Below are 14191 nucleotides of genomic sequence, written 5' to 3' on the forward strand. Positions count from 1 at the left end.
TCCAAGAAGATAAGGATGGGTTCCTAAAATTTAGGAATTTTTCTCCTTATCCAATTCTGATTATTTGGACTCATAATCCTCATCAAATAAGATCTTCTAATTGATTTGGATCAAGTCCAATCTAATTGGGTCAAGTCCCATCAATTTGGTCAAGCTCAATCTACTTGGGTTGAACCCAATCCAATTAGGTCAAACCCTGATGCAGCCCAAATTGAATCCTATTCAATTTGGCTCAACCTAGGCCCAATTACTCAATCAAATTGAGTTCATTAGCAATCTAATTGCTAATTAATCCTTCAATAATTTAATAATTATTTTAATGTAACTTTTGCTTAAGATAATTTGTCAATCGAATTGACCAAATTACCCCTGAATGATTCTTAATCATCAATCAGCCATTTGATCAACCTAGAAACTTCTATGCGTATGACCTCATAGGTTCGAACCTAAGCCGGTAGTATAAGAACATCTTCCTATACTAATCGATGTGACCATCTAGCAATGGTACCTGACGTCCGGATAGGCCGAATATATGCGAAGCAAATATTCTAGAACCTTGGACTATGGTTACTGTATAATTCAATCCCTTTGACTCCTAATGCCAGGATGACTTAGAGCTCACTGTCAACCCTATAATTAGTACATCCATTATTTGATTAACTTTAGATATCCCGTGACTCCTCACTGGGATTACCCTGGCCAAGGTTTTGCTAAATTAATCACAAGACATTATCTCCTGTTTCCAGGAGGGGTCAATTCCATCTTGACTCACAATTAACTACGCAAGTACTTGACTGCACCTGGTGACCTTCCGTCACTGAATTAGAAATTCAGGTTGTCCGGTACCAAAGTACAGTGAGTTGCTTGCTAGTCATAGGTTGCGATCTCAGGTCAGAGGGCCAAACTTATACCCATATCTACTCGGAACATCTCTCGACAGTAGAGCATTCCGGAATTGGTCACGTTCAGTGAAATGTACTCCTACATTTCACCTGTGTGGCATACCAGTGTCTCCACACTCCTTGGTTAAGAGGACAACCAACGTATATGTCACACAACGACCTAATCTCGATAATGTTGTCGTCCTAGTAACAACATATCATTTGGTCGCGAACAAGTTTAAGGACTCAAAGATAAATCCTCCTTTATCATAACATAAGTCCTAAGGACTTCATCATATAAGAGTTCATTTGAAGATGAAATGATGAATAATGTCAAATAACACTTTATTAATTTGTCGATTCATTTACAAAATTCAATCATCAATATGCTGACGATTGACATTTAGGATACAATTCCCAACAACTCTCACTTAGCCTAAAGCCAATCGGCACAGTATCTAATACCCATCTTCGACTTGTGTTCGTTGAACTCTTTGATGCCGAGGACTTTGGTAAATGGGTCAGCCAGATTTTCTTTTGTGTCAATCTTCTGAATATCAATATCACCTCGTTCTATAATCTCTCGAACCAGGTGATAGCGTCGTAGAATATGCTTGGTCCGCTGATGTGCTTTAGGTTCCTTTGTCTGAGCTATGGCTCCAGTGTTATCACAAAATATAGGAACTGGACCATCAATGGAAGGTGCCACTCCCAGCTCGGTGATGAACTTGCGCAACCATACGGCTTCCTTGGCTGCATCAGATGCTGCGATGTATTCTACTTCACATGTTGAATCTGTCACTGTTTGCTGCTTGAAACTCTTCCAGTTGATGACTCCACCCTTAAGAGTAAAGATATATCCCGACACGCTCTTGCTATCATCTTGATCTGACTGAAAATTTGAATCGATATATCCTTCAAGTTTTAAGTCAGAATCACCATAGACAAGCCACCGATCTTTAGTATTTCTCAAATACTTAAGAATGGTTTTCACAACCTTCCAGTGGTTGTTACCAGGATCAGACTGGTGTCTGCTCACTACTCCTAGTGAGTATGCCACGTCTGGTCTAATACATGTCATGGCATACATTATAGATCCCACTACCGAAGCATATGGAATTCTATCCATACTCTCTCTTTCTTGAGGGGTTGTCGGACAATCCTTTTTAGAGAGGTTAATTCCATGGCCCATTGGAAAATAGCCTTTCTTGGAATTAATCATACTGAACCTCTTCAGTATAGTATCAATGTATGTGGATTGGGATAATCCAAGCAATCTTTTAGATCTATCTCTATAGATCTTCATCCCTAGGATGTAAGATGCTTCTTCCAAATCCTTCATCGCAAATTGAGATGATAGCCATACCTTTATTCCTTGTAATGCAGGAATGTCATTCCCGATTAAAAGAATGTCATCCACATACAAAAGTAGAAATATAATTACTGAACCATTGACCCATTTATAAATGCAGGGTTCTTCTTCATTTTTAATGAAGCCATATGTTTTGATTACTTTATCAAAGCATATGTTCCAACTTCGAGAAGCTTGCTTTAATCCATAAATGGACCTTTGAAGCTTGCACATTTTAGACTCATCTGCAGATGTAAAACCTTCAGGTTGTATCATATACACTTCCTCTTCTAAATTTCCATTTAGAAATGCGGTCTTTACATCCGTTTGCCAGATTTCATAGTCTTAATGTGCTGCTATCGCAAGCACAATCCGAATGGACTTGAGCATTGCCACAGGAGAAAATATCTCGTCATAGTCAATACCATAACGTTGACGATATCCTTTGGCAACCAGACGGGCTTTGATGATATCCGTCTGTGCCCTATTTTCTTTTGAATATCCACTTATACCCTATGGGTTTAATCCTTTCGGATGGGTCAACTAATGTCCATACATCATTGACCTTCATGGATTCCATTTCGGATTGCATGGCTCTAAGCCATTTATCAGAGTCATACCTCTGCATTGCATCCATATATGTGATTGGATCCTCATCGTTTTCATCAAGTTCGATAGGATCCCCATCCTGGACCAAGAAACTGTAGTATCTGTCCGGTTGACATGGTACTCTACCTGATCGTCTTAATGGTGCATCTAAGATGGGTTCTGGATCTGATCTAATCAACTCCGACTCAATTGGTTCAGTGGATGGTGTCGAGTCTTCTACATGTTAAACTTCCCTAAGCTCAATATTAGAGCTTTTAGTTTCTTCACTAAGAAATTCTTTCTCTAGAAAAACAGCTCTATTGCTTACGAACAACTTTTGTTCTTCAGCAAAGTAGAAGTAATATCCTTTAGTTTCTTTAGGATAACCAACAAAGAAACATTTGTCAGACTTGGGTTCAAGTTTGTCTGTCTTCAAACGTTTGACGTACGCTGGACACCCCCAAATCCTAAAGTGAGAGAGCATCGGCTTACGTCCAGTCCACATCTCATGTGGTATTTTATTTACAGACTTACTTGGAACCTTATTTAGAATATAGCAGGCTGACTCAAGAGCATATCCTCAAAAGGATATGGGCAGATCAGCAAACCCCATCATGGATCGAATCATGTCTAACAGAGTTCGATTTCTTCTTTCTGACACACCATTATATTGTGGTGTAGCAGAAGGAGTCCATTGGGAGAGAATCCCATTTTCTCCTAGATATGTCAAAAACTCATTGGTGAGGTATTCACCTCCTCGATCTGATCGAAGAGTTTTAATACTCTTTCCAATTTATTTTTCTACTTCATTACGATATAATTTGAATATTTCAAATAATTCAGATTTATGTCTCATTAAATAGACATAACCATACCTAGAAAGGTCGTCTGTAAACGTAATGAAATATGAATACCCACCTCTAGCATCTATGCTCATTGGCCCACATACATCAGTCAACAATAACACTAATTTAGTTGATATGTAGATCGCACTTTTGTGCTCTCATCACACCCCCCCAACTAGCTTATTGCTAGTCTCTAGCAATTAATGAGCAAACGATAAAATGAGGGCACAAAAGATGTAGTCTAACCCATGACTTTTTATTGAAGCTAAGTACATAAAACTGAGATACGTACCCACTTTCGTAGAGCATCATGATTGCACTTAGCACGTGCAACAAGCCTTTAAACCCCTAGGTTACCCTAGTGGACGAGTGTTGTCTCATGAGGGTTTGCACTGAAGTTACACACAAACTTCATCAGTCAGGGATTTCCAATTTTTAACTCAAAATTTGAATAAGTATTACTGTATGAAACTAGAATTGCAAGGACAATAGAGACTTGTTGCTATCATATTTAAGCAGACTCTAACTCAAGTTCCATTACACCCCATCTATCTGCTAACAAGTCAAGAATAGAGTGAGGTGCAAGATAGTATCATATAAATGAGTGGCTTTCACTTACTTCCAACGTGATCACTCTAATTTTTAAGACTTTCTAGAGTTAAATGGTAATGAACACCCAAGATTTAACTTTTAATCAGACTGAATGCTAAGAAGAATGACTTGTGCAATATCTAGCCTTATTAAGCTTTCTAGCTAACCCATGTAGCGAGTGTTAGGCCAATGACTTCCGATCCAGATGGCTCAGGGCACTAGGTGTAAAGACACCCTAACAGGCTTAATAGCTCAAGTCAACTAGGCTCCAAGGCCGAATTAGTCACTCAGAGTTTAATCTTAGTCATCCTCACCTTTTTAGGCGAACACTCACTGCTTGCCAGGCAAGAGGCCGGGTTACTCAGTGAGAAAACTTAAAATAAACTCGTTTTATTTTCTTGTCTTTTTTTTCCTTCTTCTTTTTTTTGTTATTTATATATTTTTTTAATAGGATGTTCATCATACATATAACTTTAAATTATCCAGAAGATTAAAAGTATTCATATTAGTCGCAAGTTTATATACCCCACTATTCATGTGCTTACGTGTAGGTGCTAAATCATCTTCTATCATGTTAGCAGAAGATAGGTGGGACGAAAACTCAAGCTAGAACTACTATCATATTTCTTAACTCCAAGCTATTGTCAAAGCAATTCCTAGTTTATATAGCTAAAAAGATTAGATTTTGAGTTAAAAATTTGAAATCCCCCCCTTTTTTTACACAAAAATCTTTTTAGGCAGAAAAATCAAAAATATTCTCAATCACCCTCCATACCTAAATCTAACATTGTCCTCAATGTTAAAGAAAATTTAAAGCAGTAATAGGACAGAGGAGAAGTTACTTGATATTGGTCGGTAAATTGACAATTGGGGCAAAAAACCCCAAACCTGCATGTTAGTAAAAAATATTTTTTCTAATTATTATTATTTTTATTTATTTTTATTATTATTTTTTTATATAATATTTACATGTTGGGTTGCCTCCCAAGAGCGCTAAGTTTTATGTCTTCAACCAGACAAAATGTAGATTCATTTTTTTTTCAACCATTATCTAAGAATGGTTTTGGAAGAGTCCGAGGAAGAACAGTCGGCTGATGACGATCTATGCTCATAAGGAGAACAGAATTAGGGAGCGCATGCTCGACCCCTTCCTCGGAATGGGTAAGGTAAGCCTCTAAAGGGTCCTTACTATAAGTTTGTAAGAAAGTCTCTTGGACCAGACTTTCAATCATGTCAACTTCATTGATTTCTTTATCGTCTGGTGGTTGTTTACTTATGTTGAAGACATTAAGCTCAACTTTCATGTTGCCAAAAGATAACTTCAGCATGCCATTTCGACAATTTATCACAGCATTTGCTGTGGCTAAGAAAGATCTACTTAAAATTATAGGTGTGTGACTGTCTGGATGTATTACAGGTTCGGTCTCAAGGATAACAAAGTCCACAGGATAGTAAAACTCGTTTACCTTCACTATTACATCCTCTACAATCCCCTTGGGGTACTTCACGATCCTTTCTGCTAAGGAAAGGATAATATTTGTGGGCTTTAATTCCTCCAAACCTAATTTTTGGTACACATAGTAGAAAAGTAGGTTCACACTGGCTCCTAAATCTAATAGGGCTCTCTGGATGATCGTCTCTCATATTTTTATTACAATGGTGGGGCAACCAGGATCTTTGAATTTTGGGACAATCTTTTGTTGAATGAGAGATGAGGCTTGTGCAGCCATGACAGCTTGCCTATAAATGCTGGTTTTTCTTTTGACCATGGTGAGGGCTTTCAAGAATTTTGTATAGGAGGAAATTTGTTGTATGGCATCGAGAAAAGGTATATTTATTTGAACAGTTTTAAAGACTTCCATGATTTCATCATACTGAGATTTTTTCTTTGAGTCTCGTAGTCTACTAGGGAAGGGAGCCTTGGGTGTGTATGTCTCTATTGGTTTCTCCTCTATTCCTTGTGTTTTCTGTTTTTGCCCCTTTTTTGAGTGGGGTTCGATTCATATTTTTCTTCTTTTTCTTGTACAGGAAGTTGGACCTTGTTGTCCACTTATTTGGCAGACCGTAAAGTGGTAATTGCCTGGACTTCATGGGTAGGGTTTTCATTAGAATCAATCTGAAATTGGCCTCTCGGCCCTTGATTCTGTTGCCGACTAGGGTTAGGCACTGGCTGACTGGGCAATTCACCTCTCTTCCTATCCCCTAGAGAGTTAGCTATTTGGCTCAGACTAACCTCAAGTTTTGCAATCGCTTGCACATGAAATTGGTTAGTCTGGATTTGAGCTATGTTGGTCTGTTGTTGCTGTTGGATGAAGTATTGTTGCTGCTTCATCATGTTAGCCATCATAGATTCCAATGATGTAGTTTGTTGAGGGATAGAGGCACTATAAGTAGGAATAGGTGGAGCCAATGATTGGTTTATTTGTGATTGACCAATCCTGTAAAAATTCTTCTGAAAACCTGGTGGACCATCTTGATGCTGAATAGGTTCATTTTGCTTGTATGAGAAATTTGGGTGGAACTTATTATCAGGGTGGTAGACTGGGCTGAATGAATTGGGAGTGGGCTTCTTGAAGGCACTATATGAGTTTAGAGCATTTGGCTGCTCAGCCTTAATGTTGGATAAACTAGGACAACACTCCACTAGATACTCCGAACTGTTACACAAGATACATAAGCTATGTGACTCGTGATCCACTTTCATGATGGGATTTAACTTTTTATATGAACTCGAGCTAGTGGAAACAGTGAAAGCATCAAACTTTTTACTTAAGTTGTTCATTCCAGTCACCAGATTGGACATGACATTTTTGAGATGTGGGTCTGCTTTCATTTCATAATTACCTGATTTTCTAGATCCGAACTCATTTCTATTTACTTCCTCACCATAGCTACTCCAATTTTGGGCGTTCTCGGCTAAGTCAACAAGAACTTCATAGGTTTGATCCGGGGTTTGGTTCATGAACCTACCCTTGTGCATGGACTCGATCATGTTTCTATATGCTGGAAGTAGTCCTTTATAAAAGAAGTGGACCAGATCAGCCTTATCAAGCCCATGGTGTGGGCATTTGACCAACAAGTCATGGAATTGTTTCCACGTTTGGAAGAATTCCTCTTCAATTTTTCTCTGAAAGTTCTTATGGCATCCTTAATTTTTTCTGTTTTAATCATGGGATAAAATTTTGCCATGAACTTCCTAGATAGTTGTTCCCATGTTGTGATGGAATTTGGGGCGAGAGAATATAGCCATGCTGCGGCTCGATCCTCTAAGGTCATTGGGAACAATCTCAATTTTACACTTTCTTCATCTAAATTTTGATTTTTGAAAGTTTGACAAATTGTCATGAATTTATTTAGATGAATATAGGGTTGTTCACTTTCAAACCCATGGAATTTGGGTAGCATATTTATTGTCGCAGCCCGAATTTCAAATTGGGCTGCATTATTTATTGGCAACACTATACATGAAGGTGGACTAGCGGATGCAGGAGCGAATAATTCATTCAGGGTTCTAATATGATCACCCATTGTAGAGATTGGTGGTTGATCAATAATTCGTTGGATGTGACGATATTTTTTTCCAACCTCTGGGTTAAATGGTGTTAACTTACCCCTTAATAATCTTCTACCATGCATACATTATCCACAACTAATTAGACTCGACTCCTAAACGAAATCCAAAAAGAGAAGAAGAAGAGCTAGACCAAGATGACCACAATCAACACCACACAATGGATTGGCTCTTTAATCTTGAGGTTAAAGAAGGTTTAGTAGCTTTTAATCTAGTTGCACAGAGATTTATCAGGTTAAAAAGTTTTTAAAATTCTCTCGTAGATTAGACAGCTCCTAATCTCCCTTTCAAATTAAGTTTGAGCTTACCAGTTAAGCGATCTAGTAACGAGTGACCAGGAAAGTCCCGGGGTGTGTGGTGGTGCCAGAAAGGATACACCAATACCACAATACCCGTAACAGTTCTCACTGTTGTAAAACTTTTCTAGACATCACCAATTACTAAATTCTCATTGGAGTGGCTTTCAGCCACTTCTTTCCAAGAGCCTAATTGAGCTCGAAAATCCTAAGGCCAACGTCTAATTGATTTTAATTTAATTTAGCTTAGGATATGTATGCAAGGTGGTGATTTTTGGGCTAAGGACAGGTAATGACTTCCCGACCTTATCTTTTTAATGGATTTTGCCCTTAAATTATTTTATGCAAATGCTTAATACTAAATGCAGCAAATATTCAATGATTTTTTTTAAAGTTTATGGAATGTCATTAGGTTGTACTGATTAAATGAGTAAGCAAAATTTTTTTATATATATTTATTTTTCTTATTTTTTTTTTAATTTTATGTTTTTTTTAAAATTTTATATAGGAATAACTTGAATGTAAACTAAAAACTAATCCTTATGCGTCAGTCAATCTCCGAATGCCTGTTGAATAAGCTCTGGAGATTACTCCGTGAGGAGCTCCAATAGAGGTATGATAACCTCGGGGGATTGCACCCTATCAATTACTAGCAATTTTTTTTAATATTTTTTTTAAAAAATTTTAAATTTCGAATTTCAGAATTCAAATTTTGAATTTAAATTTTTAAATTTAAGAATTTTGGAAATCTTTTTTTTTATTTTCATTTTTTTTGAATTTTAATTTTTTAAAAATTTTAAATTTCAGAATTTAATAACTACGAAATTATTAACTAAAAATAATCAAAACAAGAAAAAATAATAGAAATAAAAAAAAAACTTACTACCGGAGTGTGTTCACTCCGGGCATCTAAAATTCGATCTGATCTTCGTGATCGTTCTTGCTTCTCGATTTGCCTCCCCGGCAACGGCGCCAAAATTTTGTTGTCCCTTTTTTGTTTACCTAAAAATACACTAAACAGATCGTTGTTAGAACCGACAAACAAAGTTTAATTTAATCATACTCTTATCTTTTCTACTCGAAAAATAGTGGTTGTAAGAGGTCGATCCACAGAGAGGTAATTGGAGTTGCATAAAAATTAAAACGTTCACTCGGATTAAAAATCAATTTTTAAATGATAATAGAAAAATATTACTTCGGGGATGTTGAATGATTCTTTAGTCTACCAGAGAATGTTTTCTATTTAAAATTAACTAAAAGAAAGGTACTTAGATTCGAAAGGCATTTATATATTTAACTAATCAAAAAAGAGCTTTGGCATAGAAAATGGATGGAAGTTAAGAAGATTGAAGCCTGGAACATAAATTGCATAAAAGAAAATTTCATATATTGCATGAAAAAAAAATTAAAAGATTGCATAAAAAAACAGAAATTAAACTGAACCTAGAACAAGGATTGCATGAAAGAGAAATGATAGATTTTATAAAAATAAATTAATTACAAAGGTAGAAATGAAGATTGGTAGCATGATGCTGCCTTTCTTCTGCAAATAAAATAAAGAAAAGAAATAACAAAAATCAAAAAGAAAACTTCTCCTGTGGCACGCTCGGTGGCTATTTTTTTTATTTTCTCTTTCTTTCCAAAACAGAGTAATGCTCTGTTTCTTCTTTTTTCTTTCTTTCTTCTCTCCCAAACCGAACCCTCTTCTCCTCTGTTCTTTGGCCCCCAACCAAGCACCACCCTCCTCCCTTTTGGACCCTGCCGATGGCTCCCTTATATAGATCCCCAGCAAGCACGTGGAGAGGAGGGGAAAATGGATGCTGATTAATGGGATTGGGTCTCCGGAAGCTGGCCGCGGGATGGGAGGCTGAGACGGAGGAGCTTGATTGCAGCGTGGGATCACGGACGGAAGGAAATGGCTGGATCACGGCTTGCATCACGGCTGGGACGCTTGCAGTCGGAAGGAGTGGATCACGGATGCTGATTCATGAAGGAAGCTGGGATTTGGGGGAGAATCACAGGCGGCTGGACGCGATGCTTGGATCACGGCTTCGGATGCTTCGAAAGCTGGCCGCGGGACCACTGGAGACGCGGGGACGGTGCTGGGAGCGACGCGGACGGCTGGAGTTGGGTTGCGGATGGTTGGAGGAAGAAACAGACGCGTGAGGGAATCCGAAAGACTCCCACGGCTTTGCTGGGGTGCTGGAGTTTCGGGAGGTGGGAGCTTTGGCTGTGGCAATGCTGGAATGGGGTGCTAATCCGGACAACGAGGCTGGGGCGCTGCTTCGACGTGTTGTGAACGCGGATGGATGGTGAACGGCTTGATTGTTGGGAGGAACGCACAGCTTGGTTGATCGTGGGACCATTTCTTCTCCCTTGATGAAGCTGGAGATCGCATGAGATGCTCATTGTGACTTGATGCTTGGGCTCGCGTGATCTCACGGGATGAGATACGCGGAGACTGATTTGGAAGGATGTGGTCGGTTGGTGGGAGTTCACTGTTAGCTCTCCTACTCTATGTCTTCAAATCGGGCTCGGTTCTGTGATCCTTGGATGGTGCAAATGTGCTCGATTAGATCATGGCAGAAATGGGCCCGCGTGGTTTGGGGCCATGATGCATCTCTCTAAACCCATTCTATACCAAATGCGCATTTAAACTTTAATTTATAATAATTTGTGCCAAACAACAATATAATATTAAACCAGTGAATTTATCATTATCAGTCAACAATAACACTAATTTAGTTGATATGTAGATCGTACTTTTGTGCTCTCATCAGTACTTTCGCAGCCCCCCTTAGCGCCTCCTCGACTAAGATCGAGATGCCCCGATAAGTCGACAGCGAGCCCAAGCTCCCTCGACCTCGGAAAAACGGGATAGTACCTTCGCGGCTCTCCGTGGCGCTCGACATCGATAACGAGGTAGTACCTTCACGGCCCCCCGTAGCGCCTCCTCGACTAAGGTCGAGATGCTCCGATAAGTAGACAGCGAGCCCAAGCTCCCTCGACCTCGAAAAGATGGGGTAGTACCTTTGCGGCCCTCCATGGCGCTCGACATCAACAACGGAGTAGTACCTTCGCAGCCTCCCGTTGCGCCTCCTCGACTAAAGTCGAGATGCCCCAATAACATTTTATTAATTTGTCAATTCATTTACAAAATTTAATCATCAGCGCACTGACGATTGACTCTTAGGATACAATTCCTAACAACTTCCACTTAGCCTAAAGCCAATCGGCACAGTATCTAATACCCATCTTCGACTTGTGTTCGTTGAACTCTTTAATGCTGAGGACTTTGGTAAATCGGTCAGCCAGATTTTCTTTTGTGTCAATCTTCTGAAGATCAATATCACCTCGTTCGACGATCTCTCGAACCAGATGGTAGCGATGTAGAATATGCTTGGTCCGCTGATGTGCTTTGGGTTCTCTTGCTTGAGCTATGGCTCCAGTGTTGTCACAAAATACAGGCACTGGATCATCAATGGAGGGTGTCACTCCAAGCTCAGTGATGAACTTCCGCAATGATACAACTTCCTTGACGGCATCAGATGTTGTGATGTATTCTGCTTCACATGTAGAATCTGCGACTGTATGTTGCTTGGAACTCTTCCAGTAGATGGCCCCACCCTTAAGAGTAAAGATATATCACGACACGCTCTTGCTACCATCTTGATCTGACTGAAAACTTGAATCGGTATATCCTTCAAGTTTTAAGTCAGAATCACCGTAGACAAGCCACTGGTCTTTAGTATTTCTTAAATACTTAAGGATGGTTTTTACAACCTTCCAGTGGTTGCTACCTGGATCAGACTGGTATTTGCTCACTACTCCTAGTGAGTATGCTACGTCTGGTCTAGTACATGTCATGGCATACATTATAGATCCCACTGCCGAAGCATATGGAATTCTATCCATACTCTCTCTTTCTTTAGGAGTTGTCGGATAATCCCTCTTAGAGAGGTTAATTCCATGGCCCATCGGAAGATAGGCTTTCTTGGAATTAATCATACTGAACCTCTTCAGTATAGTATCAATGTATGTGGATTGGGATAATCCAAGCAATCTTCTAGATCTATCTCTATAAATCTTCATCCCTAGGATGTAAGATGCTTCTCCCAAATCCTTCATGGCAAATTGAGATGATAGCCAAATCTTTATTCCTTGTAATGCAGGAATGTCATTTCCGATTAGAAGAATGTCATCCACATACAAAACAAGAAATATAATAACGGAACCATTTGCCCATTTATAAATGCAAGGTTTCTCTTCATTCTTAATGAAGCTATACGATTTGATCACCTTATCAAATCGTATGTTCCAACTTCGTGAAGCTTGCTTTAATCCATAAATAGATTTTTGAAACTTGCACACCTTAGACTCATCTGTAGATATAAAATCTTCAGGTTGCATCATATACACCTCCTCTTCTAAATCTCCATTTAGAAAAGTGGTCTTTACATCCATTTGTCAGATTTCATAATCTAAGTGTGCTGCTATTGCAAGCATAATCTGAATGGATTTGAGCATTGCCACAGGAGAAAACGTCTCGTCATAGTCAATACCATAACGCTGACGATATCCTTTGGCAACCAGACGGGCTTTATAGGTTTCTACCTTTCCGTCTGCGCCCCGTTTCCTTTTGAAAATCCATTTACACCCTATGGATTTAATCCCTTCGGGTGGGTCAACTAATTTTCATACATCATTGACCTTCATGGATTCCATTTTGGATTGCATGGCTCTAAGCCATTTATTAGAGTCATACCTCTGCATTGCATCCATGTAGGTGATCGGATCCTCATCGTTTTCATCAAGCTCGACATGATCCCCGTCACAGACCAAGAAACCATAGTATCTGTCCGGTTGACGTGGTACTCTACCTGATCGCCTTAATGGTGCATCTAAGATGGGTTCTGGATCTGGTCTAATCAAATCCGACTCAATTGGTTCAGTGGATGGTGTCGGATCTTCTACATATTGAACTTTTCTAAGTTCAACATTAGAGCTATTAGTTCCTTACTAAGAAATTCTTTCTCTAAGAAAACAACTTTATTGCTTACGAACAACTTTTGTTCTTCAGCAAGGTAGAAATAATATCCTTTAGTTTCTTTAGGGTAACCGACAAAGAAACATTTGTTAGACTTGGGTCAAGTTTGTCTGTCTTCAAACTTTTGACGTACGCCGGACACCCCCAAACCCTAAGGTGAGAGGGTACCGGTTTCCATCCCGTCCACATCTCATGTGGTGTTTTATTCACAGATTTACTTGGAACCTTATTAAGTATATAACAGGCTCACTCAAGTGCATATCCCCAAAAGGATATGGGCAGATTAGCAAACCCCATCATGGATCGAACCATATCTAATAGAGTTCGATTTCTCCTTTCTGACACGTCGTTATACTGCGGTATACCAGGAGGAGTCCATTGGGAAAGAATTTCATTCTCTTCCAGATATGTCAAAAACTCATTGGAAAGGTATTCACTCCCTCGATCTGATCGAAGAGTTTTAATACTCTTTCCAGTTTATTTTTCTACTTCATTACGATACAATTTGAACATTTCAAATGCTTCAGATTTATATCTCATTAAATAGACATAACCATACCTCGAAAGGTCGTCTGTGAAAGTAATGAAATATGCATATCTGCCTCTAGCATTTGTGCTCATTGGCCCACATACATTAGAATGTACTAGGGTCAATAAGTCATTGGCTCGTTCACCTTTTCCAGTAAAATGTGACTTGGCCATCTTACCAAGAAGACATGATTTACAGGTTGTTAATGATTCACAATTATTAATATTGAGGATTCCCTCTTTATTTAACCTGTTCATCCTGTTCTTGTTAATATGACCTAGCCTATGATGCCAAAGGTAGACATCCGTGATATTATCTATTCTAGGGCGCTTATTGGACTTGTACATTACATGAACAGGCTGTGATAATATGTAAATCCCATTACTTAATTGTCCATGCATTACAGTAACACCATTCATAATAATATCACAGTAATTTCTTTTTATTGAAATCTCATAACCGTTCATGGCCAAAAGGCCTACAGAAATTACA

This window comes from Phoenix dactylifera, chromosome 12, assembly GCF_009389715.1.
Source record: "Phoenix dactylifera cultivar Barhee BC4 chromosome 12, palm_55x_up_171113_PBpolish2nd_filt_p, whole genome shotgun sequence".
Classification (NCBI taxonomy): Eukaryota; Viridiplantae; Streptophyta; class Magnoliopsida; order Arecales; family Arecaceae; genus Phoenix; species Phoenix dactylifera.